The sequence below is a fragment of the Abramis brama genome (genome assembly GCF_963993115.1).
Source record: "Abramis brama genome assembly, chromosome: 1".
Lineage (NCBI taxonomy): Eukaryota > Metazoa > Chordata > Actinopteri > Cypriniformes > Leuciscidae > Abramis > Abramis brama.
This window is the reverse complement of record NC_139963.1, coordinates 47,363,351-47,391,095: the sequence shown is the minus strand read 5'-3', so window position 1 is coordinate 47,391,095 and position 27,745 is coordinate 47,363,351. Positions and strand designations below refer to the sequence as shown.

Here is a 27,745-nt window from a genome sequence, read left to right as displayed (position 1 = left end):
TATTTGGGTCAAAAATGGGCACCCATAGAAATGAATGGGAAAAAGTGAAAGTAATGTAATTTAGAGCAAAAACTGTAATTTAGAGCATTCTTCTTGTTTTTTTGTAAGAATAAATCAATAGATCCAATACAATGCATATCTAACATACACACAAATGAAGGGCTGATCCTGTACAACATTCTCATCATGCCAAAAACTCACACTCAAAAAAATAAGCATAATTTACATAGAAAATATGGTACTTTTTGAAGTAAATAAATTCAAAAATACCCCCAAAATAAAAAAAACACACCATAAATGGATAGACAAAATTTTATCGAAGACAGTGATATAACATTTATAATAAATAAAAAATAGGGTCACATCTGAGTCCTCTGTGCCCACATTTGTCCACAATTACAGAATTAAGGGCTATAAAGTGAATATGGTTTGAGGGCTACTATGTTGCTTATACAAATACATTTTATTTCAACATATTTCAGTCGAATTTTATAGCAATACAGTTTGCTAAAAGCGAAACATTCATTCACACACAGAAACGCAATTCAAATTTAAACCGTCTTTTTGCCAGTTGTGGTAAACAGTGCGCATCTCTGCCGTTCATTCATTCACACACAGAAACGTACGGCGATTCACTTGAGAATGAAAAAAAAACTTACTACAGTATTCCATTGCTCAGGATCCGTTGTCCTCGAAATACTAGCACTTCTGAGGTACATTTTCCATTATTATTATTACGATAGTATTATTCCTCACAGCGCCGCAAGACAATTTGTGAGTACTTACCTGGGACTTGTCGAACTTTTGCACGCTGATGCTAATGGGATTGTGGATGCTACCATCTGCTTTCTGCAAGCTAACGCGCTGGATATAGCAAACATGGTTGGCATAGCAACAGATGGAGCAAGCGTAATGGTGGGGAGACGTCATTCCGTGTACGCTGCTCAAACAGAAACAGCCTAATTTACAGTTAATCAAATGTGTATGCCATTCCCTGGAGCTCACAAGGCAAGGAAGTAACGAATTACAACTACTCACGTTACTGTAATTAAATTGTTTTTTTTGGGGGGTACTTGTACTTTTTTGAGTATATTTTTTAAATCTGCAATTTTACTTGTACTACATATTAAGCTAAGTAATCTACTTCGCTATTTGTAAAATCACATTTCGTTACTGAGTACAATTTGAATTGATATTCGGTAGCCAAGAAAAATATTCGATCGTAAACGGACCAATAAAAACCCTGATATTTGGACTGAATTAAAGCCGCCGCAGTTGCAGCAGGTTTTGAAGAGCTGATCATAAGTGAAGGAGGCGAAGAGCTCAGAGTGATTAATGGCTGGACTGAAAGTTTGGAGAAACAACAAACTACATAGTAGTATTGTCAAAATATCTATATTTTGATACATATCAATACTGAAATATCTGACAATACACATTTTCTGCAGTATAGGCCTATACACCGATACAATATCAGCTGCGCGTTCTCATTCTCTCATCTCTACGACAGCGAGTTTGACACACCCGCTTCCTGTGGGATTGCAGGTAGGCCTATTACGCATAATTTTATTCATACCTGCAAGTTTCTATGGCATATTTTAATGGGAAATGTCACGAGTGCAATATTGTAACACGAGGGCACATTCATGTAATCGCAGAAAACTGGACGTGAGCTCTCAAATATACGAATGAACTGGACTTGGATTTTAAGTGTGCCCTCTCGGACTGTGTCATATCATGTGCAATCGTGAATCTCTCCAAGTGGTTCTCACTGAAGACTCAAATGATGTCCAGCTCCAATCTCTCCATGCTCTTGAATTAAACGTTGTCAAAAGTTATGAAAAAGCTACAGTCTTTTTTGCTAATTAAATTCAGTTTGAAATCAAGCTTCCTTGTGCTGTGTGTGAGCTATTGCAACAGTTAAAGGGATAGTTCACTTTGAAATTAAATTTTGGTATGTTTTAGCTTACCTCAAGGGCATCCAAGATGTAGGTGTCTTTTTTCCGCAGTAGTTTCAATTTTGATATTTTTAGGTCAAACCGTTCTTGTCTGTCAGTCATATAATGCAGGTCTATGGTCACTATCTCACAGAGCATGCACAGAGAAGTCCAAATTAAACAATTCCCCATCGTAAGTACACACTGATGGCCTAAGACACGAAACGAGCGGTTTGTGTGAGAAAACGAACAGTATTTATATTGTTTTTACCTCTTGTACACAACCACGTCCAAGTGATCTGAGCATAGGCGTGACATGTCCCCACCACTTTTTGCAGGGTCGAAATTGTCCCCACCACTTTTTAAAACATCTCGCAGCACGAATGTACCAATTCTACAAATAAATAAAACATCTCCTGTTAACTGGCAGAGCATTCATTTTGTTCGTTTTTTAAATAAGAGACGATCTAGCGCTGCTGAAATGTGTTTTTTAAATCAAGTGATCAAAGTGCTCGTTGCCGGATTTTCTCGTGTGGCTCGTGCACACGCCGCACTGTCTTCACTCGGACGCGCGCTTCAATACGTTGAGGATACTCTCTGCGTTCTGGTGAAATCACAAAACATAATGCACACAATCGTGTCCCTGTTTGATATACAACCACTGATGAACATAATCGGTTTTGATGAGAGAAAAAAAAAACTATACGAGAAAAAAAAAAAACTATTCGAGTGTGGATTAGCACCCACAAGTTTTGACACAGAAGGTGAAAGTTCTACCACTGGACCATTAAGGTACACGTTATTCAAAGAGGTGGAACTATGTATTTATTCACACGAAAATTCTTGGCACTGACAATATCTCATTATATTATATACATTATACACTTCATCTCATTAAACGACAAATTAAACCCCATGTAGCCTACTATTTAAATCGATTGCTGGACGTCGTAATGTTATTGTACATTATATTTGATTTAGCATTTTATTAGCAACCCCCACCCCACCTGTCCCACCCACTTTTTAAAACAAAGTTACGCCACTGGATCTGAGGGCGTGGGCGCTTCGGTCTACGCAAGCGCCGGAAAGCGCCGGAAATGATCTCCCGCGCGTGTACGTCACTCATTGTTTACACAGAGATTTCGTAAGTGTTACCTTTCACTGTGAAGATCTAAGCATATTTAGATGTACCGGAAATCGCAATGGAAGACGATTTCAATATATCAACATACATATCTCTCTCATTCTTACCAAATATATGGTGAACATATAAAAAAGTAGTAGTTATAGAAATGCAAGTAACCCCCCCAAAAATTAGGTTTTACTAACTTACATCAAAAATACATTTTATTGCTCATTTCAGGTAATGCCAGCTTTACAAATAGAAAGGACACATACAAAGACGTTGTTCACATACCTCAGTTGGATGCGAAAACACCATATAGGCACAGCTGATGATGTCAGTACTATGCGATCCACTCCTTGGTTTATAAAATCATCAGGGGAAAAATGATCGCTGCAGACCCTCCTCAACTTTAGTAAGTTTATGGGTGTGTTGATATCCAGCCGAAGAGCGATCAACCATAACTTCAAGAGAGAAGGCTTATAAATTGGGAATTCGTGAAAACTCACCACTCCCGAATGAGTTTGCGCGAGCATACGTAATTGTTTTCTTTTACATCAGTTTAAACATCCCGGATAAGCGCAAATTAGTACCATTTCTATTAGCCATCTTACCTACAATCTCTGTTCTGTGTAAACAATGAGTGATGTAACGTACATGCGCGAGAGATCACTTCCGGCGCTTGCACAGACCCGAAGCGCCCGCGCCCTCAGATCACTTGGACGTGGTTGTGTACAAGAGGTAAAAACGATATAAATACTGTTCGTTTTCTCACACAAACTGCTCGTTTCGTGTCTTAGGCCATTAATGTGTACTTACGATGGGGAATTATTTAATTTGGACTTCTCTGTGCATGCTCTTTGAGGTGGTGACCATAGACCTGCATTATATGACTGACAGACAAGAACGGTTTGACCTAAAAATATCAAAATTGAAACTACTGCGGAAAAAAGACACCTACATCTTGGATGCCCTTGAGGTAAGCTAAAACATACCAAAATTTAATTTCAAAGTGAACTATCCCTTTAACGTTACCCTATTGTAAAGACAAATACACAGAGTGAGCAAATATTTAAGTTAGATTATTGTAATGGTTATTGATCAATGTTTAAATATGTAAACAAAAGCCTAAATTAAAATCTCACCGTATAAAGTGGACGTGTCTCTTCAGAAGACTTCAATTAAACTTTTCCATTCAAATAGATTACTGTTACAATGAGTGTTGTGCTTTTCAATGCTTGAAAATAATGATTGCCTTGACAAAATGGATGGACAAAAATGTAGATATTAAAATATTTAGTATGTGGTAGTTTTCCTGATGGTATTAAAAATTATAGGCTAGGCCTACTGAATATTGACATATTTCAAGGTGTCATATTGAAGTTAGAAATTCCAGTATTATGACCACTAATTAATGTCCTTCGACAATAAGGTAAAAACGTGTTAAAAGTAGCTATTTTCTACATAAATCTATGATTTGATTGAATATTTATTGGTAATACATTAACTATCGCCAGCTAAAAAGTAACTAGTAACTAGTACTCTGAGTAGTTTTTGAGAAGAGTAATTTGTACTTTTACTTAATTATTTCTTTTACTTGTAATTGAGTATTATTTCAGCAAGTAACGGTACTTGTACTTGAGTACAAATTTTCAGTACTCTTTCCACCTCTGCTCCCTAGCAATATTGACTACATGATCAGGGAGACTTACAACTGGTTTGCACATTCATCTAATCGTCAGAAGGACTACCGAACTCTTTATGAGACGGTTAACAGTGGAGGATGTCCTTTGAAAATGCTTTCTCCAAGTTCCACCCGCTGGTGACAGCAGATTGCATTGACAGAATCCTTGATCAAGAAGATGCACTTACTTTACATTTCAGTGTTGCAGCAAGCTCAGAACACTGCTATGCAGCACGGCTTCTGAGTGAAATGTACAAAGACAAGACCAACAGACTTTACCTGCATTTTCTCCGTCCTTTACGGCTGGAAATCAAAGCTGTCAACAAGTGTTTTCAGTTAGAGACCGCTGATAGCCTTGGAGTTTTCCGGGACCTCAACCGGCTGTACATGTCAACACTGAGACGTATAATCAAGCAGAGCGTTTTCGTATGAATAACGAACAACAACTCAGGGACTTAGACCTAAAATCCTCCAGTATATACACTGTTAAAAAAAAACTGTGAAATTTACGGTAAAAAACCGGCAGCTGTGGTTGCCAGTATTTTACCGTAAAAAATAAGGTAGCAACCTTTTATGTTTTACGGGATTTAAATTTACGGGCAAAAAAAACACAATGTACACTGTAAAAAATGTTCGTAATTTTAACAGTAAAAAACTGTAAAAAAGCAACGAAAAAAAAAGTTAATTCCTTAACGGTATGTACACTTACTATATACAGTGAAAAACTGTAATAGCTCTCACGGGACATTTCATGTAATTTTACATTAATATACTGTTAAATGTACGGATTTTGGAAGTACACTGTAAAAAAAAATTTACCGTTGCATTTACCGTACCTTAAAATATACGGTAGCAAATGTTTACTAATTTTACAAAGTTTTACATCATCGAACTAAAAATTACGGTGAAAAACTGGCAGCTGGTTGCCAGTACTTTACCGTAAAAAAATACGGTATAAATATTTATGTTTTACGGCATTGAACTAAAGTTTACGGTAAAAAACTGGCAGCTGGTTTCAGGCGTTTTACTGTAAAAAATATGGTAGTAATATTTTAGGTTTTACGGCAGTGATCTAAATATTACGGAAAAAAACTGGCAGCTGTGGTTGCCAGTACTTTACCGTAAAAAATACGGTTGAATTTTTTTTGCTTTTACGGCACTGAACTAAAGTTTACGGTAAAAAACTAGCAGCTTGCAAGTGCTTTACCGTAAAAAATACGGTAGTAATATTTTAGGTTTTATGGCATTGAACATTGAACTGAACTTTTATATAAAAAATAAAAACCTGCCAGCTGTGGTTTCCTGTAATCTAATTATTGAGAATTACCAGAGGTTCAGACGTTGATGTTTTATTGAAAATAATAAAGTTTGAAGTTACCATTATGGAGATGAGTGTTTGCTTTAGTTGGGCTCTTGACCCTTGACTTTTTAACTTTAGATTTACTCTGACTGCCTTAACTGTGTGGTAACAGTTACACAAACAATAACACAAACGTTATGGCTTGAAAATCAGAGAGAAAATGTGACCAGGTGATGATGGCAGGTTAATGATGACATAATCATCATATTGTGGCCTGATTCACTGATCTCATAAAGAGTCTTATCTCTCACTTTATGAGCAAAGTGATAATATTAATTATAATATTAAAAATAAATGTTTCATATTATTGAGTATAATATCTCTGTAAGCCAGCAGCGAGCAACAAATAATCTGAAGAACTTTAAAAATACATGGTGTAGAAAAAAGGTTTTGAACTACTGCTCGATTTAAACCAACACAGACATCAAGATTCAGCGTATGAATCTCAACAACGGTGACAATCAACACAATAATCAGATAAAACTCTGAACATCACAAAACAAGCTACTAAAAAGCTGCAACAAAAACATCAAAAATAAAAGCAGATATAATAATAAAAGAAAATACTAAGGCAATTCAGCATAATGTATTCCTGCTGCAATGCATGCTGGGAGATACTGATGAGTTTTGATTGGAGGCTCCATCAAGTGCACTGCACTTTTATCATCACCATTGTTGAGATTCATACGCTGATTCTTGATGTCTGTGTGTGTCTGAAAAATACAGCAGTTCAAACCTTTATTGTACACAATGTTTTAAAAATTCTTCTGATTATCACAGCAATGATGGGTCACATGCTGTAGAATCATAGGGCTACTACAATCAATAATGTAAAATTAATAACACATATAACCAAAGATAAGACTCTATAAGAGCTCAGTGAATCAAACATGGTGATTGCCATCACTGATACACAACCAACATCACATGATTCATTTTCTCTCTGATTTCCTAGCCATAATCAACATGTCTTATAAACATAGAGTTACAGCAGGCAGAGAAAAACTAATGTCAGAAAGTCAAGGGTCAAGAGCCCAACTAAAGCAGTCACTGATCTCCAGCATGGTGATTTCAAATGAAACAATAAATCATCAACATCTAAACCTCTGTTAATTCTCAAACAGAACTGTAGACGTCTGACAGAAATAAAGTCAGTCTGGTTAGCAATAAGTGAAGCTGGTAATGCTGTTTGTGGAGCTGTTTAATCCTCCTCTGCTGAGATCTTCACAGATTTAATGTTTTTTATCTTCAGTTGATTTCATCTAAGGCTGTGGCTGAAGTCAGTTGTAGTTCTTGTGTTTCTGCTCGTCTCTTTTTTCTGTTTCTGTTGTTTCTCTAAATGGACATTCCCAGAATTCCCTGTGTGACACTTCACATTTGATGCTATTTCATTTAAATAATTATGTTTCTTCTTGTTTTTTGTTATCAGTTTTATACATTTGGGGTTTATATTACATCATATATTGTTTAATGAATGTTTATGGCATTATTTGGAGTCATGTGTGTGTCACCATGATGGTGTTTTGTGTTTGTGTGTATGACACTGTGTACCTTCTTAATATTAACATGTGCCTCAGTTTGTGGAAAACTAAAGGTATTCTTAAATCATTGTGTGCTTTTCTTTTTTACTACTTGTGTTATTATGATGGTTATCGGTGTATTACAAAGATATAAAGCAGACTTTAATACTTTAGTGAAATTTAATGATAACATTTATCGGTTTATGTAATATAACGGTTGTCCCGTGAAAACTAAAAGGTTCCTACTGTATTTTTTATGGTAAAGTACTGGGAACCACAGCTGATTTCTTTTACCACACATTTAAATCCTGCTGAAGTTTTTTTTTTTTTTTTCAAAGTAAGGTTGCTACCATATTTTTTACGGTAAAATACTGGCAGCCAAGCTGACGTTTTTTACCGTAAATTTCACAGGGTTTTTTTTACATTGTGTTTTTTTGCCCATAAATTTAAATCCCGTAAAACATAAAAGGTTGCTACCTTATTTTTTACGGTAAAATACTGGCAACCACAGCTGCCGTTTTTTTACCGTAAATTTCACAGTTTTTTTTTAACAGTGTAAAAAAAACCCTGTGAAATTTACGGTAAAAAACGTCAGCTTGGTTGCCAGTATTTTACCGTAAAAAATATGGTAGCAACCTTACTTTGAAAAAACAAAACAAACAAAAAAAAACCCTTCCGCAGGATTTAAATGTGTGGTAAAAAAAAACATCAGCTGTGGTTCCCAGTACTTTACCATAAAAAATACAGTAGGAACCTTTTAGTTTTCACGGGACAACCGTTATATTACATAAACCAATAAATGTTATCATTAAATTTCACTAAAGTATTAAAGTCTGCTTTATATCTTTGTAATATACTGATAACCATCATAATAACACAAGTGGTAAAAAAGAAAAGCACACGATGATTTAAGTATACCATTAGTTTTCCACAAGCTGAGGCACATGTTAATATTTAGAAGGTGCACAGTGCCATACACACAAACACAAAACACCATCATGGTGACACACACATGACTCCAAATAATGCCATAAACATTCATTAAACAATATATGATGTAATATAAACCCCAAATGTATAAAACTGATATCAAAAACCAAGAAGAAACATACTTATTTAAATGAAATAGCATCAAATGTGAAGTGTCACACAGGGAATTCTGGGAATGTCCATTTAGAGAAACAACAGGAACAGAAAAAACAGACGAGCAGAAACACAAGAACTACAACTGACTTCAGCCACAGCCTTAGATGAAATCAACTGAAGATAAAAAACATTAAATCTGTGAAGATCTCAGCAGAGGAGGATTAAACAACTCCACAAACAGCATTACCAGCTTCACTTATTACTAACCAGGGGTGCGTTTCCCGAAAGCATCGTTGGCCAACTATGGTTGCAAGTGTGACGGGTCTCGTCGCTTTTGTAACTGGATCTGGTCTCTTTCCCCGTATTCTGCGTTGTGATTCGTTCACACGTCCTTCGTGCACTCAGATAAACAGGAGTCAGTGGGCTCAATTCCCCAATAAATGCAAGGACACATCATTTCTGTTGATCTGTATTTACTGAAAAGTGAAATAAAACATCCTCTCAGTGGTGTTTTGCTGCAGACATTACACATCTAAATAAAATATACGATATAATTAGCAACCTCGTGGCCTTTCTAACGAGAGCACTATCAGACGGAAGTTTACAAAAGGCCATAACTAATCAAATATATGTTACTGCTCGGATTAAATGGTTTAAACATTGGCTAAACCAAATCACAAACACAAAATACTTGAAATTGCTAGTCATTTTGCGTTATAATCACACAAATATTGCCAAAATGAGACAGAGCATGACCATACGCACCAACAGCACGCATTCCCCGTAGCAACTGCTGTGTTACGCTATATTCCGTCAAACCACGCATTTTTGTCTGCAGCTCCCAAACAAACCACATGAGGGCACTACTTTAACATGAAATGAATAACTACTGTTGAATTCAGGAGGATTCACAATAAAACTAAATATAATTCTAACTCTGTTACATTCACCCCCACTGAATTCTACTGAATTAAGGCAGCAGTAGTACAAAAATAAAACACCCTTCAATACATTCACATTGCCGTACACACACAGAGATACCTACTGGTAAGCCAAACTCTAGGTTATCTGAAAAGATGAAGTGGAAAGAGAGGAGCGCAAAACTCTCAGACCAACATCTGGCAGTAAGATGCCCATATACATCTCACAAAACTCTATGTCAAGGTATATAGTAAGCAAATGTAAGCAAATGTAACACACATATCAAGGTATGTCACGAAAAGAAAAAAAACATTGAATAAAAACAAAATGAAAATGTTATAACTTGTGTCTTCTCATTTGTACATCCTAAATCATATTTGTTTACAAACATGTTGAACAACTCAGCACTAAAACAAATAAACATTCAAACAGTCTGAATTCTGCAACCAGGCAGTGACACAACATCTTGCCTAGACATAGTGTACAACAGTCTATTCACAGGCTTGAGGAAACGCCCAAAACGAGACCTGGCCACGATAAAAGTCCCAGTGTCAGAAACTGCCACATCTTCAGCATCAACTTTGGAAACATCTGCTGAAGGATTTGCAATCACAGAACATGCAATACTCACAGATTCCACCTCAGAATTCAAACTCCTAGTGACACTCGAACTATCAAACTGTTCGTTTTGTGCACTCACTGACATATTGCTCAAAGACACAACTGATCCCAGCTGTGAACATTCATCAGGCAACCCAGAAACCCAGTCAGATGTTCTGGCATGACTGTCAGTTGTAGCACATGAGACATTAGCATCAAGAGACAAACCATCATCAGGTTTAACAGACACTGAATCCTCATGCATCTTTGCCAACCCACCATCTCTGACACTCGTCCCAGATTTCAAACTGTCAACACCCATACTTGCCAAAGACTCAGAAACATTGTTTTTGTCGCATGAATCAGGCACAGACGAAGATGGAACTGTGTCGGATACTGTACACTCTGCTTTGTCTAACGGCAAAAAGTTCACAGGTAGCAAAAGGTTGCGATGCACAACCTTTTCCTGACCAGTGCTTGCATCCCTAATCTTGAAAATGTGAGTGTCGACATTTCTATCCACCACAACAAAGACGGCAGACATCCACCTGTCAGCTAGCTTTCGCTTACCTCTTCCAGCCTTGTTCGCTAGAAGAACACGATCACCAACATCAATGTCCTGACCTTTGACTCTCCTGTTTTAACCCTCTGAGGTCTGAGCTGTTTTCTGGGCCCTGGAGGTGTTCTGACATGCTCTGACATTTCTGGTTATTTCTGTTACTTGTGACATTTTCATGGCTAAAGTCTAATTACACTGTATTCAGCACAAACTCTGCTACAATAATATATCAGCAGCATGTATGTAAAAGTTTGTAGTTTTGAGATAATGACATTTATGCGTGGTTTTTGAAAATACAAAAAAAAATTCTCACTGAAATAAGGCCATGAAACCCATACTGATTATTTCTTCACAAGACTTTTGAAAATTGTATCACGTAGCCTAGAATATTTGCTCTAAAACTATGTGAAAATCACCCTGACTGTTCATTCAGATAAGACAATATATTGATTTAAAAATTTTACGACGTGTTTTGTGTGAAAAAGCCTTATGCGAGAGCTCATTAATATGTAAGCTTTTCTCACCTGAGAAAGACAAAGAACCTCCCCTAACGGCCCTATTAGGAGCTATCAGGCCCCTATCATTCTGAGCAACCTTGCACAATACTGTAAATGAGGAGATTTAAAAAAGAATGGCTTTTAAATTGTTTGGATTTATTTACAACACAACATAATCCAAAGATACACAACAAATGCCAAAAAAGCACTTCAAAGACAGAGACCTTTGTGCCATTCCTAAAAACATTGTACATACCTTTCATTTCCAAGATTTTCACTTTACCATGTTCACGTACTGAGACTCATGTGAATGTTGAAGTCCTCAGTGGCATCTGGGACCTGAAAAAAAAAAAAGTGAACATACTGATATCAAGAGAAAGGCCTGCACGATTTTGGAAATAAATATTAGATTTTTCTGGTTAAAATTGCTTTTTAAAATTCCTTTTTAAAATTCACAGAATACACACACACGTTTCCAACGATATATAATATAATGAACACCAGGTTTGTTGTGCCTTGTAGGCATAAGGTATATGCGCAGTGCGGATAAAATAATAATAACAATAAATAACCTATAGCAGCCTATAAATCTTCCAAAAGAAGCTAGAGAAAAATATATTGATTATCATGTTACTTCAAATGTTTCCATCCGTTATGATGATATGAAATGAGATAATAATAAAAACATGAAGCCGTTTGGTGCGTTTTGCTTTCATCCAAAATATGATACATTCAAACGCGATCGCTTGCAAAATATGATACATTTAAACGCGATCGCTTGCAAAATATGATACATTCAAACGCGATCACTCTCAAATATAAAACATTATGGTTACCATAAACATATCTATGTTTGAGCAGATATCCACAAACACAGTAAACACATATGATACATTCAAACGCGATCGCTTGCAAAATATGATACATTCAAACGCGATCGCTTGCAAAATATGATACATTCAAACGCGATCACTCTCAAATATAAAACATTATGGTTACCATAAACATATCTATGTTTGAGCAGATATCCACAAACACAGTAAACACGGGTCTAAATATTATAATATTCCCCATATATCTAGCAACAGTTCAGCTGCAACGTGACATTTATGCAACAATAACAAACTAGGCTATGTAAGAATTTCTTACCTTATCTTTCTTGTCTTCAAATCGCGTTCTTCTTCTTCTGAGGTAGCCTAAATCCAATGTAAGCTCAGGCACGTCTTTCAAACTCGACGTGAAGTGAAGTGTTTTGTTGTTGAGGTAACGAGCGCGTTCGCGTTCCATGTGGAGATTTGCATGTGAATATCTTTTGCGCGAGTAGGCGTGGCCAAATTAACTGTAATGAGCAAGCGTTTGAGAAGCTGGACATCTTGTTGGTTTTATACAAATTACTTAAACAGAGAATATTTGTTTTCGTTTTGAATCCGATCATTTAAAAGTACACACTTAAATGTTTATAAAGGTATATGGCTCATAAATGTGTGACAAGTATTCGCTGAGTTTTGTTTCAGTTTATAGACGTGCTCAAGAAAAAAAAGTTCACCGCGACGGAGAGGCAGAAAGCACACCCTGTTTATTTTCTTTATTTTACAAAAGCACAATGTTTTGATTTGATTGTAAGTGGACACATACAAAAGGAGAAATATCACAGATTCTTTTTTTATATTTCTTTTTTCTGTATGACCATAAATGATGGAGTAATTTAAGTTTATAGTGCTACAATGTGGGGAAAATCCGGCAAAACGCGTCGGCGCGTTTGTCGACCTCAGAGGGTTAAAGCACTGCGTGCCTACTATGTTCCTTTGAAGCATGCGCCTGAGCTAATGACAAGGCCTCCTCCAAATCTTTCAAAAGAGAAGCCACATACTTGTCGTAGCAAGTCACAGTGTGATCCTCCAATACAGAACGGAAAATGATGTCTACCGGAAGGCGAGGAACTCTACCGAACATGAGATAAAATGGAGCATAGCCCGTCGTCTCATGAACAGTACAGTTGTACAAGAAAGTCAAAGATTGCAGTTGTCTCGGCCAATTACGCTTTGCATCAGGAGCCAATGTACGGCTCATGCTCCCCAGGGTCCTATTAAATCGCTCCACACTACCATTCCCCATAGGATGGTAGGGAGTTGTATGTGATTTTTGTACCCCAGACACCCGAAGAAGCTCACAAATCAACTGGCCCTCGAAGCTTGCCCCCTGGTCACTGTGAATGCGTTCAGGAAACCCAAACACACAAAAGTATTTGTCCCACAAGACCCGTGCCACCTGTTTAGCAGACTGATCTTTGCATTGAAACGCATGTGCCAACCTGGTAAAGTGATCGGTGATCACTAAGACATCGACCGACTTGTTTTTATGATCTTCAGCGGACCAAAAATCAATGCATACCAACTGCAATGGTCTACTGGTCACAATATTTTCTAGGGGTGCTCGACCCTCAGGCTCAGCAGTTTTACCGATAACACACCTTTGACAGTGTCGTACATACTCTCTAACGTCTCTGTCAAGGCTCAGCCAAAAGAAACGACGTCTCACCAGTCCCAAACTCCTGGACTGTCCCTGATGACCCGCATGATCGTGAATACCCCTCAAAACCTCCAACTGAAGTGACTCAGGGACAACATACTGGAAACGCTTACCCTTAGACAAACGATCACGGGAGATCCGGTAGAGAATCCCATTTCTCACAACAAATTTCTCCCAATGCTTAATGTATCTAAGGACCCCAACAGATTCCTTTGCTCTTTCACGCCTGCTAGGTCTGCGATGTCTTTGCACATAATGAATAACCCTTGACAGCACACTATCAGAAAGCTGCTTTTCACGCAGGTCACGTTCGGAATATGTAGGCTGCATCTCTGAGTCGGGAACCATCTGAGGAAGATGATCCAAAACAGACAAAGCACGAAGTCTTGCACCGTCTTCCCATGCCATTTGTGAGTCAAGCATGGCCACTACAGCCTCCTTATCCAAGGAAGTTCGTGCAACATTCACCGAATTACTGTGCAAAGGACCGCTGCTAGAAACACCCTGCTTTCCCTCAGACCCACAAGACCACCGAAAAGCATCCTGAACTGAGCCGGCAGAAACCTCCTTTACTTCAGACAAAAGTTTGTCATATTTCTCACATAACAGTCTAGAGCCGATGCTAGTATTCACGAATGGAACCCTACTCAAAGCGTCAGCCACAACATTCTGCGCACCCGGTACATACTTGATGTCAAAATTGTACGCCGCAAGTTTGGCCACCCACCGCTGCTCACAACAATCAAGCTTAGGTTTGGACAAAATGTGGGTGAGCGGGTTGTTATCGGTCCACACCGTAAATACGTGACCTTTCAGCCAGTGGCTGAACTTCTCGCAAACTGCCCATTTTAACGCTAAAAACTCTAAGCGATGTGCCGGGTAATTTCACTGAGATGGAGAAAGCGACTTACTGGCAAATGCTATAGGTCTAGCTCTAGTGTCACCTGCCTGAACTTGAGACAGCACAGCTCCAATGCCGTCTAAAGAAGCATCGGTCGAAAGGACAAAAGGGCGGCTAAAATCCGGATGGGCCAAGACAACTGCTTCTACCATGGCCGTCTTAAGATTCTCAAATGCCAGCTGCGCCTCAGGTGTCCAATCAGCTACACTCAATTTCCTTAATGCACAGTTCCTTTTATTTGCGCGACCCCTTTTGGCTCTTTTTATCTGACCTTTCAATAGATCGAAAAGGGGTTTGGCCACGGTTGAATAGTTGGGTACAAAATGCTGATAATAGTTAACCATACCAAGGAAAGATCTTATGCGCTTCTGGGACGGTGTAATTCCATCAGCCTCCATCAGATCCAAGCTGGTCATTTTGGATATACTCTCAACCTTACTTGGATCTGTGGATACACCAGACTCATCAATCACATGTCCAAGAAATTGCACAGATTTCCTAAGGAAATGACATTTCTTGGGGGCAAGTTTCAGATTGTGCGTTCTCAACCGACCCAATACCATCTCAAGACGTCTCAATGCTGTCGTCTCGTCGGGTCCAAAAACAATCAAGTCATCTAAATAGCACAACAAACTTAGGAAGTTTTGGTCCCCAAAAATACTTGTCATCATGCGCATAAAACTGCCCGGACTATTACAAAGCCCTTGAGGAAGCCGATTGTACTTATATAGGCCCATAGGCGTTGTAAAGGCTGAGTACTTTCGGTCATCCTCATGTAAAGGCATATTGTAAAAGCCGGAGGTCAAGTCCATTGTGCTGAATAGTGAATTTCCGCCTAACGCAGCCACCGGAAATCCGTACACACGCGTAAATCACCATTCTTTTTCCAAACAAGGACCAAAGGAGACGCAAACTCGCTAGTCGATTTGCGAATAATCTCCTTTTCCTCCATTTCATTCAAAACACGACGCAACACTTGATACTGACTGGGGGCCACACGTCGGTACGGAAGTCGGAATGGTTTTGTGTCTGAAAGATGGATCCTATGGACAAATTCAGTAGCATTGCCACAATCCAAATGATGGCGTGAAAAGACATCATTGTACTGCATGATTGTATCGGCCAATTTCTGTCTACAATGCTCAGACGCATCACAGGAATCCAGATCAAGCCCTTCCAGACCAACTGACTTTAGCTTCTCAGCAACGGACCTCAGATCAGTTGAATTAGTACCCCCTTCCTGATTTTGCTGCATCTGAGAAATCTGGTTCCCATCATCCATGTCTTCAAGCACAATACCTGGAAACAAATCAGCTATCTTGGCATTACGCTTCAGCATAACAGGTTTGTTCCAGGTCCCACTAAGCAAAATGATGTCCAAAACACGTCTTTTCAACGTCTTTGTCACAAAAGTCGGACGTTGAAATTACGTCCACTGAGGAGCCAGAATGAACGTTTTTATGACGTCTTTTTTTGACGTGTTCTGCACGTCCGATATAGACGTTCATCGAACCTTCGTACAAGTTTAAAAACTAGTTCAAATGTGGCCATTGTGGATATTTTCAGCATCATTTATGGTCTCATTTAGACATAATTACTTTGATTATTGCTGTCAGATGATCTTAGTGAGCATTAACAGAGGTTTAGATGTTGATATTTGTTTAATTTGAAGTGTCACCATTGTGGTGATCAGTGTTTGCTTTAGTTGGGCTCTTGGTCCCCTTTGTTTTTACTTTAACTTTTCTTTGGCTGCTGTGATAGTGCGTTTGTGTAACACAATTGTTGTGGCAGAGAAAGCCTAGAACAAGTATGAGGTGTTATCAGCTCAATGTTGATGATGACATAATCATCACAAAATGGGTATCTAATATTGTGTTTAAAGTTTTGTGTTTATATTTGGTGTTCATAACCACCAACCTTGTGGAACTGCATTATTGGTGCCAAAAGCATTAAAATGATCACTTATTTGAAGGTGTATAAAAAGCATGTGCACATGATGTTTTGAGCAAATGTATCATATAGTCACACACAGACATCAAGATTTTGCATATGATTCACAACAATGGTGACAATAAAAAAAAAAATAAAAAAAAAATTTGCATGCAATGCATGATGGGTAGCTTTCATAGTACAAAACTCATCCTTAATTCCCAAGCTTTTTTGTTTTGATTGTCACCGTTGTTGTGATTCATATCCAAAATCTTGATGTCTGTGTGTGACTACATGATACACTTGCTCAAAACATCATGTGCACATTCTTTTTATACACCTTCAAATAAGTGATCATTTTAATGCTTTTGACACCAATATTGCAGTCCCACAAGGTTGGTGGTTATGAATGCCAAAGCATCTGACAACATTAGATGCTTGTTTTGTAATGATTTCATGATCATCAATAAGCTGAAAACAGCTGATCTTACTTATTATTGGCTTTCTCTGCCACAACAATTGTGTTTTACAAACACACAGTTAAAGCAGTCAAATAAAAATTAAAGTAAAAGGAACGGGGACCAAGAGCCCAACTAAAGCAAACACTGATCACCACAATGGTGACACTTCAAATTAAACAATTATCAACATCTAAACCTCTGTTAATTCTCACTAAGATCATCTGACAGCAATAGTCAAAGTAATTGTGTATAAATGAGACCATAAATGATGCTGAAAATATGTCCACAATGGCCACATCTGAACTAGTTTTAAGCTTGTACGAAGAACGTCTATATCGGACGTGCAGAACACGTCAAAAAAAGACGTCATAAAAACTTTCATTCTGGCTCCTCAGTGGACGTCTTTTCAACATCCGACTTTTGTGACAAAGACGTTGAAAAGACGTGTTTTGGACATCTTTTGCTTAGTGGGGTATTGATTAACTTCAATGGAACTCACCTGTCCCCCCATAGGTGAGTAACGAGCCTGGCCACAAGAATGCCTTTAGGCGCTGACCGAGAATTTGTTGGCTCTGTCAGCACAGCACTACCTGGAGACACCTCCGTATGTTTAGGCAATCTACCCCACACAAGGTATTCACAACCAGGCTCCAGACAGATTGCAGAATTACATCTCACGGTGCCAATTTTGTCAGGCACCCCATCACCCCTCCAGCGATTCAAGCCTGCAAGCATAGACAGGAAAGCTTCAGACATAGGATCATTACACACATTAGGAGTCGAAACTGTCTTCCAAAACAAATCACATTGCTTAGAACATCTTATGATGTGTTTGATAACATTCGTACCAACAATGAATTCATCATGCTGCCCACTGACAATCAATGTAGGTACCAACATTTTGCATCCATAAACCTCCAGCTCAAGTGTGACAGTACATTTTGGTTTTACCCAGCTGCCTCCGCAGCCAATTAGCGTAACATCTGGGCTGCCTCTACACTGATCGCTGATTATTCCAGCATCTAACAATTTCTGTTCTGCACTCTCACTCATGGTACATGCCATGGATCCACTGTCGAGCATTCCATCCAGGACCACTTTATTAGCCACCATGACGGGAGTGCAGAACAGACTGTCATTTCTGCAGACGACACTCGTGTTCTGGAACACAACATTCTCACCACAACAAGATTGTTTAGCAGACATGAACATGTTTTCAGCATTTGCAATATCGACATCAGTTTGGGAGTTGCTATCCAAACCTGTACAACCTCCCACCATATACAGGTCGGTTAGTTTCTCGACTGAGGCTGTGGACAGGCTGAATGAGCATGTCCCGGAGAAAAACAACCAAAACACAACCTGTCCTTAAGACAGTGAGTCTTAGTGGAATGTGCAGTATTACCACAAACGCCGCAGCCTCTTGCTCTGCCTCTGTATCTGAAATTCACATTCTTCTCAGGCTGGCTATTGTTACCCTGCTGTACTCTTTCCATCACCTGCTCCAACATGCCCATCATACAGTTCAGGACATTCTCATCTGATTTTCCAATATCCTGGGACTTAGGAACAGTTTGATCAGAACAGCAAGCATTGCGCAAAGGGTCGTGTACGCCACCGGGCGCAGGAGTGGGATTCACATAGTTTGCAAAGCTAGCACCAGTTCCCTGAAAGTGAGATATTGGCAAATAGTTATCACTACGTGCCACATCAACATTTCTCACACCGAGAGAGCTGGCAGAAGCCAGAGAGGAGCGTCGCTCTCTCTGATACTCATCCAACCTCCCCTGGACTTCTCTAGCAGTCCATTCACTGATCGGCTTGTGCTTAAAGAGACCAGACAGAACAGGATCAGGGCAATATTTTACAAACATGTGAGCCACCTCTTCACTGATATTATCCATGGCCCGCCCTTGTCTACGCAGGCCTTCATCTGCTAGATCTGCTGCCTTATTGATTCTGATCCAGTAATCTACTGCGGCCTCACTGGGCTTAGGCAGAGTTGAATAAAAGTCAGCCAACGGAAGGCACGATGGTGCAACACTGAAATATTTCAGGAGAATAGAGTAAATTATGTCAGGGTCATTCTTGACATCAAGAGACGAGTCACTTCTTAGACTAATTCTCACAATATCCCCCGCTTTGCCCATCAATCGCGACATTATCTCATCTGCTTGATTTTCAACAGCACACTTCTGTTTTGACAGAAGAGTCCTGGTCATCTCAATCCATTCGTGTACCGGAAATTTATCTCTACCGTCACCTCTGAAAATCACAGGTTCTCTGTCGGTAGTGACATGTACGGTCACTTGAGAAACATCTTGTTTGGCGCAACTGTCAGAATTTACCCCTCCGCTGACATGAGACTCGCGGCTTGCAGTCATTGTTCCATTTTCAATTATTTTGGCAGCGACAGCATCACTAATTTGTTCACCCAGCCGTCCAAACATATCAGCTAGACAATCCAATATTTGATTATCACAATTCGCACTATGTGGGGTAGACGTATTTCCAACATGGTGCTCCACAGGCGGGTCTCGAAAAAGCAGACCACGTCCAACACCCTGTGTATTATCGAACGCCATGCATAAAGGACTTTCCCTCCTGACATTAGGTGTAGGTTCGCCAGCATAAAGGCTGTTGGTCATGACACCCCTTCCACGTGGAATAAAAGGGCTCACAGGACTGCTAACATCAAATCGTTGAACAAATTTTTCACCCATGAATGAAAGTAATGAAACAATATGACTACAAAAGTCACTCAGCAGTACATAACTTGTTATCTTTAACAGTCCCAAAATAGTAGTGACGGACCAATACAAGATGTCCTCAACCAAAAGGTCCGTTTGGAAAAAGTCTACATTCAAAAAGTCTGCATCCAAAAAGACTTCATCCAAAAAGAGTCCATTCAAAAACAAAACAAAAAAACATTTGGCAGTCAAAAAGAAGTCTTAATACAAAAAGAGTCTATTAAAAAAAACAAAAAAAAATGTTTTGTTGAAAAATCAACATCATACCACATTGACCACAGATAGCAACAGCAACCTCACGGCGATCCTCTTCGAGATGATCAGGTGATCCAACAGGTCACGGCACCAATGTGACGGGTCTCGTCGCTTTTGTAACTGGATCTGGTCTCTTTCCCCGTATTCTGCGTTGTGATTCGTTCACACGTCCTTCGTGCACTCAGATAAACAGGAGTCAGTGGGCTCAATTCCCCAATAAATGCAAGGACACATCATTTCTGTTGATCTGTATTTACTGAAAAGTAAAATAAAACATCCTCTCAGTGGTGTTTTGCTGCAGACATTACACATCTAAATAAAATATACGATATAATTAGCAACCTCGTGGCCTTTCTAACGAGAGCACTATCAGACGGAAGTTTACAAAAGGCCATAACTAATCAAATATATGTTACTGCTCGGATTAAATGGTTTAAACATTGGCTAAACCAAATCACAAACACAAAATACTTGAAATTGCTAGTCATTTTGCGTTATAATCACACAAATATTGCCAAAATGAGACAGAGCATGACCATACGCACCAACAGCACGCATTCCCCGTAGCAACTGCTGTGTTACGCTATATTCCGTCAAACCACGCATTTTTGTCTGCAGCTCCCAAACAAACCACATGAGGGCACTACTTTAACATGAAATGAATAACTACTGTTGAATTCAGGAGGATTCACAATAAAACTAAATACAATTCTAACTCTGTTACACAAGTTCATCGCAATGTCCATTGAACTCTATTGGTAACGAGGGAACTTGCGACCATAGTTGGCTAACGATGCTTTCGGGAAACGCACCCCAGACTGACTTTATTTCTGTCAGACGTCTACAGTTCTGTTTGAGAATTAACAGAGGTTTAGATGTTGATGATTTATTGTTTCATTTGAAGTCACCATGATGGAGATCAGTGACTGCTTTAGTTGGGCTCTTGACCCTTGACTTTCTGACATTAGTTTTTCTCTGCCTGCTGTAACTCTGTGTTTATAAGACATGTTGATTATGGCTAGGAAATCAGAGAGAAAATGAATCATGTGATGTTGGTTGTGTATCAGTGATGGCAATCACCATGTTTGATTCACTGAGCTCTTATAGAGTCTTATTGATTGTAGTAGCCCTATGATTGTACAGCATGTGATCCATCATTGCTGTAATAATCAGAAGAATTTTTAAAACATTGTGTACAATAAAGGTTTGAACTGCTGTATCTTTCAGACACACACAGATATCAAGAGTCAGTGTATGAATCTCAACAATGGTGATGATAAAAGTGCAGTGCACTTGATGGAGCCTCCAATCAAAACTCATCAGTATCTCCCAGCATGCATTGCAGCAGGAATACATTATGCTGAATTGCCTTAGTATTTTCTTTTATTATTATATCTGCATTTATTTTTGATGTTTTTGTTGCAGCTTTTTAGTAGCTTGTTTTGTGATGTTCAGAGTTTTATCTGATTATTGTGTTGATTGTCACCGTTGTTGAGATTCATACGCTGAATCTTGATGTCTGTGTTGGTTTAAATCGAGCAGTAGTTCAAAACCTTTTTTCTACACCATGTATTTTTAAAGTTCTTCAGATTATCTGTTGCTTCCTGCTGGCTTACAGAGATATTATACTCAATAATATGAAATATTTATTTTTAATATTATAATTAATATTATCACTTTGCTCATAAAGTGAGAGATAAGACTCTTTATGAGATCAGTGAATCAGGCCACAATATGATGATTATGTCAACATTAACCTGCCATCATCACCTGGTCACATTTTCTCTCTGATTTTCATGCCATCACGTTTGTGTTATTGTTTGTGTAACTGTTACCACACAGTTAAGGCAGTCAGAGTAAATCTAAAGTTAAAAAGTCAAGGGTCAAGAGCCCAACTAAAGCAAACACTCATCTCCATAATGGTAACTTCAAACTTTATTATTCTCAATAAAACATCAACGTCTGAACCTCTGGTAATTAGGGCTGGGCGATTTAAATCGCGATATTGTTATGCGCATCTCGTCAGTAAAGCCGGTTCCTTGATTAGTAGTAAATCGCCATCACCTGCTTTCAGATGGAGCAGAATTTACTACAAAGAGCTGTAGTTAACTGACAAGCTGAGCCAAATCACATCAATATCGCGGACGTATCGCCAGCGATATTTAATGCGATATGGCTCAGCTTGTCAGTTAACTACGGCTCTTTGTACACAGCAAAAACTCCAGTGTTAAATTAACACTCCTGGGAGTGTATATGAGTCCACTCAAGAGTGTTGAAGTTAATGAGATAATTAAGTGATTAATTTAGTGATGATTGAACATTATTGAAGACACCTGATGTTAACAAGCAGAATCACTGAAGGAGAAAATCTCAAATTGTAAGCCACCGTTATGACGATCAATGGTTGCTTTAGTTGGACTCTTGACCCATATATTATTAACTTTAGATTTTGTTTGTCTGAGGTATCTGAGTTATAACTGCCAGTTGAACAAAGAAAAAAAAGTGATCTGATGGTGTTGGTTATATTATGACAATCATCATTTGAACTTGATCACTGAACTCATTAAAATCCTTCTTTCTGACTTCGATTTATGTTGTTGGTTACAGCATAACTGTGAATCTGCATAAATGGCCAGAATTTTTGATATAATATAAAGGATTTCTTAAAAGTTGTTTAAAAAAAAATCATTCTTTTAGGCACTCACAGATGTCAAGATTCAGTCTATGCATCTCAACAATGGTGAGGAGCAGAAAATTCAATTAGGAAAAGTAAATTACATAGACAATTCAGATCATAATTTATTCATACCGCAATGCATGATGGGAGCCATTAATGAGTTGTGATTGGTGGCAGCCACTGCAACATGCTTTATTATTGTCACCATTGTTGAGATTCACAGGCTGATTATTGATGTCTGTGTTTTAAATGAATTTATCTGAATGTCTTTTGATCAGAACAATGTTTATTACATATTTTGAATTATAAGTACTGATAATCATAGGCTGAAGAATCACAAAACTGCTGCTAACAAGTTAATCCAAACTATCTCAATAAGTTTCCTTTTTCAGGTCACAGCATGATTATGTCAAAACATAACCAACACTATAAGATAACATTTTACTTTGTTAATTTAACTGTTATAAATAAATAACAGCAGACAAACAACAGTAAATATTAAAGTAAACAAATAATGGTCTAGAGCCCAACTAAAGCAAACACCCATCACCTTAATGGTAACTTACAATTTGTGATTTTCTCCTTAAGTGATTCTGCTTGTTAACATCAGGTGTCTTCAATAATGCTCAATCATCACTAAATTAATCACTTAATTATCTCATCAGCCCTAAATGCAGCTCCATCTGAAAGCAGGTGATGGTGATTTACTACTAATCAAGGAACCGGCTTTACTGACGAGATGCGCATAACAATATTGCGATTTAAATCGCCCAGCCCTACTGGTAATGCTCAATAATTAGATTACAGGGAACCACAGCTGGCAGGTTTTTATTTTTTATATAAAAGTTCAGTTCAATGTTCAATGCCATAAAACCTAAAATATTACTACCGTATTTTTTTACGGTAAAGCACTTGCAAGCTGCTAGTTTTTTACCGTAAACTTTAGTTCAGTGCCGTAAAAGCAAAAAAAATTCTACCGTATTTTTTACGGTAAAGTACTGGCAACCACAGCTGCCAGTTTTTTTTCGTAATATTTAGATCACTGCCGTAAAACCTAAAATATTACTACCATATTTTTTACGGTAAATCGCCTGCAACCAGCTGCCAGTTTTTTACCGTAAACTTTAGTTCAATGCCGTAAAACATAAATATTTATACCGTATTTTTTACGGTAAAGTACTGGCAACCAGCTGCCAGTTTTTCACCGTAATTTTTAGTTCGATGATGTAAAACTTGGTAAAATTAGTAAACATTTGCTACACTGAAAAAAATGTGGAGTGACATTTACTTAAAAAAAGCTAGGCAACTTTTTCCACACAGAAAGTGCTTGTAATCTTTACTCGGGCTATTTCAATTAGTAATTAATTGTATAAGTAATTAAATTGAACAAATTATAATTGAGTAATAATTAATCAAATTAATTCCTTAAAAGTTAACCATTTAAAATGAGTAAAATTTACTAAATATCTTTTATTGCCAACATTGAAGACACCTGGTGTTAACAAGCAGAATCACTGAAGGAGAAAACCATAATTAAAGTCACCATTGTGGAGATCAGTGTGTGTTTTAGTTGGGCTCTTGACTCTTAAATTATTAACTTTAAGTTTTGTTTGGCTGCTGTACATGAGTTATAACAGCCAGATGAACAAAAAGAAAAGGTGATCTGATGGTGTTGGTTGTGTTTTAACATAATCATTATTTCACAATCATTTGACCTGAATCACTGAACTCATATAGAGTCCAATTCATGAGTTAGGTGAACTATATTAATTATAGCAGCATTATATTTATAGCCTGTTCAATGAAATCCAAAAATCAATTAAATAAAAAGATTATATATATATATACACACTTTTTTTAGGCACACACACACACATCAAGATTTTGCGTATGAATCTCAGCAATGGTGACAAACAGATCACCTCTGATCATAAGCTCATTATTTATTAATGCAGCAATGCATGATGGGAGCCATGAATGAGTTTTGATTGGTGGCACCCAGAATGCACTGCAATATGCTTTATAAATGTCACCATTGTTGAGATTCACAGACTGATTATTGATGTCTGTGTGTCTCTTTTTTTGTAAAAGAGAAACTTTTTGGAAATTATTTTTGTTTACATTGTAAAAGTTACAAATATTCTGCCATACAAGGATAGTGCTGCTATAATTAATATAGTTAATCTAACTAAATTGGACTCTATATGAGTTCAGTGAATCAGGTCTAATGATTATGAAATAATGATTATGTTAAAACACAACCAACACCATCAGATCACCTTCTCTATTTGTTCATCTGGCTGTTATAACTCATGTACAGCAGCCAAACGAAACTTAAAGTTAATAATTTAAGGGGCAAGAGCCCAACTAAAACACACACTGATCTCCACAATGGTGACTTTAATTATGGTTTTCTCCTTCAGTGATTCTGCTTGTTAACACCAGGTGTCTTCAATGTTGGCAATAAAATATATTTAGTAAATTTTACTCATTTTAAATGGTTAACTTTTAAGGAATTAATTTGATTAATTATTACTCAATTATAATTTGTTCAATTTAATTACTTTTACAATTAATTACTAATTGAAATAGCCCGAGTAAAGATTACAAGCACTTTCTGTGTGGAAAAAGTTGCCTAGTTTTTTTTAAGTAAATGTCACTCCACATTTTTTTTTTAGTGTACCGTATTTTTTACGGTAAGGTACGGTAAATGCAACGGTAAGTTTTTTTTTTTACAGTGTACTTCCAAAATCCGTACATTTAACAGTATATTAATGTAAAATTACATGAAATGTCCCGTGAGAGCTATTACAGTTTTTCACTGTATATAGTAAGGGTACATACCGTTAAGGAATTAACTTTTTTTTTCCGGTGCTTTTTTACAATTTTTTACTGTTTAAATTACGAACATTTTTTACAGTGTACCTCTCACCTAAAGATGCTGACCTGGGGACCATGTTTTTTCAGAAGTTGGAGGCGAGCACTCTGTCACCTGAGAAAAAGCAGGTGGTCTTAACATGCTGTGTAGACCTCTTAAAGGGGTGGTATAATGCCCTTTTCACAAGATGTAACATAAATCTTTGATGTCCCCAGAGTGTGTATGTGAAGTTTTAGCTCAAAATACCCCACAAATATTTTTATATAGCATGTTAAAGTTGTAACTTTTTTAGAGAGTTAGCAAAAATGCACTGTTTTAAAAGAACTCCTGGCCCAGTATCAAATGCGTTTGCCTGCATCTATGGAGTTGCTGTGGAAGCTGGAACTCATGTGTCCCGATTTTGTTGTGTCAAACAAATCATCCTTCCGAGACGAGAGCTGAGGAAGGATGAGGAATTAATTTCAGGCTCACCAGATTTACTTGAGACTCAGTGGAGAACTGTTGGGTTCTCACCTCACTTAACCATTGATGCGTTTTGCCTAGACGTAAATCTTTTCTTAAGATCTGGAGGAAACCACTGCTCTCATGATTTAGCACTAGGTGCAATTAAAATCATCACTCTCCCCATATCCAACGCTCCGACTGAAAGAGCATTTTCGCAAGTCACACTGCTCAAAGATGACACTAGAAATAGAATGGGATTGCCGCTCCTTTCGAGTTTAATGGATGTGCGCTCAGGGCTGGCACGGAATGGATGGACATTGGCTACATCCCGTCCTTCCTAACAGTTGTTGGGGAAGTTTGACGCATCGATGTACTAGACAGCTCAGCCAGACTGTAAATAGTTCTAAAACGCTGCATTCAGATCAGCTGTGTTCTTCAGCATCCTGTCAAGTTACAACCGACATCCTGTTACTGTTCTGCATTTAAAGGTAAGATATCTCATCTCTCTGATACCACTTTTCCACCAACATGAACCGGGTGCTAGTTCAGAGCCAGAGCTGCCAGTTCGGAGTTGGTTCGACTGACCAGCTTTCTAAGAACTGGTTTGCCTTTCCACAGACTAGAGAACCAGCACAGAACCAGGTCTTACGTCACTGTATACATCTCATGTTGCCCAGCAACGTTAGCACGGCAGCACCAAACACAAACAAACACAGCAGGCTTGTTCAAGATGGTTTGGCTTCTCGCAGACCAATCGCCGCATGACATCAAAGCACTGCGAAAGCGATCCAAAAGCACAAGGAGTCGTATGTTCTCCAAACACTCCCGCAGCTCCGATTGGTCCGCGGCGCTCCGATGCATCTCAAACAAGCCTTCCATCAACAATGGCGGTTGTTGCGTTACAATTAATGCTCATGGCTTTGCAAACCTACATCGGCATCCAAACACGGCGAATCCAACTCATTCGCGTAGCTCGCCGTAACTTGCATAGACGGATATTTAAATCGAGCTGCTATTAGCTCGATTAGCTGCTATTTAAAAAATGGCGGTCACAAGTTTCTGTTCGTCTTGTTGGTCACGGTAACCCTGCCCCTGACGAAAGCGGTTCTTACTTCTACACAGCAAAATCCCCAGTGTTAAATTAACACTCTTCAGTGTACATATGTGTCCACACTACAGGGTGTTAAAATTAACACTGAAGCAGTGTTGAAGTTAATGAGATAATTAAGTTAACACTGAAGCAGTGTTGAAGTTAATGAGATAACTAAGTGATTAATTAAGTGATGATTGGCCATTAGTGGTGACACCTGATGTTAATAAGCAGAATCAATGACGGAAAGAGAAAAAACAATAACAGAAAAAAGAGAAACACAAGAAATGAAAGCTTTAGCATAAGTTCTGCTGGGAAGACTCAATTACTACGTCACTTATTGCCTTCACTTCTATCCAATCATATTCTTATGCTCACTGTATAAAGGCTGCGCCCCTGCCTTCATCTTTAGGCAGGAATTGCAGATCCGATACTCTCGGATTATGCACTACGGACGGGGCCTACGCCAAATGACTTTGTAGTTTATCAGCTTGCTGAGCTGTCAATAAACGTATGGTTTATTGAAATAACTCTTCCGAGTCTT

At 38.2% G+C, this 27,745-nt stretch overlaps 1 protein-coding gene across 1 annotated transcript in view; it reads left to right on the top strand.

Moving 5' to 3' along the window:
• LOC311079747 (zinc-binding protein A33-like) overlaps nucleotides 1-27,745 on the top strand; it is a 270,005-nt gene that overhangs the window by 49,386 nt on the left and 192,874 nt on the right. The gene's annotated exons all lie outside the window — the stretch shown is intronic.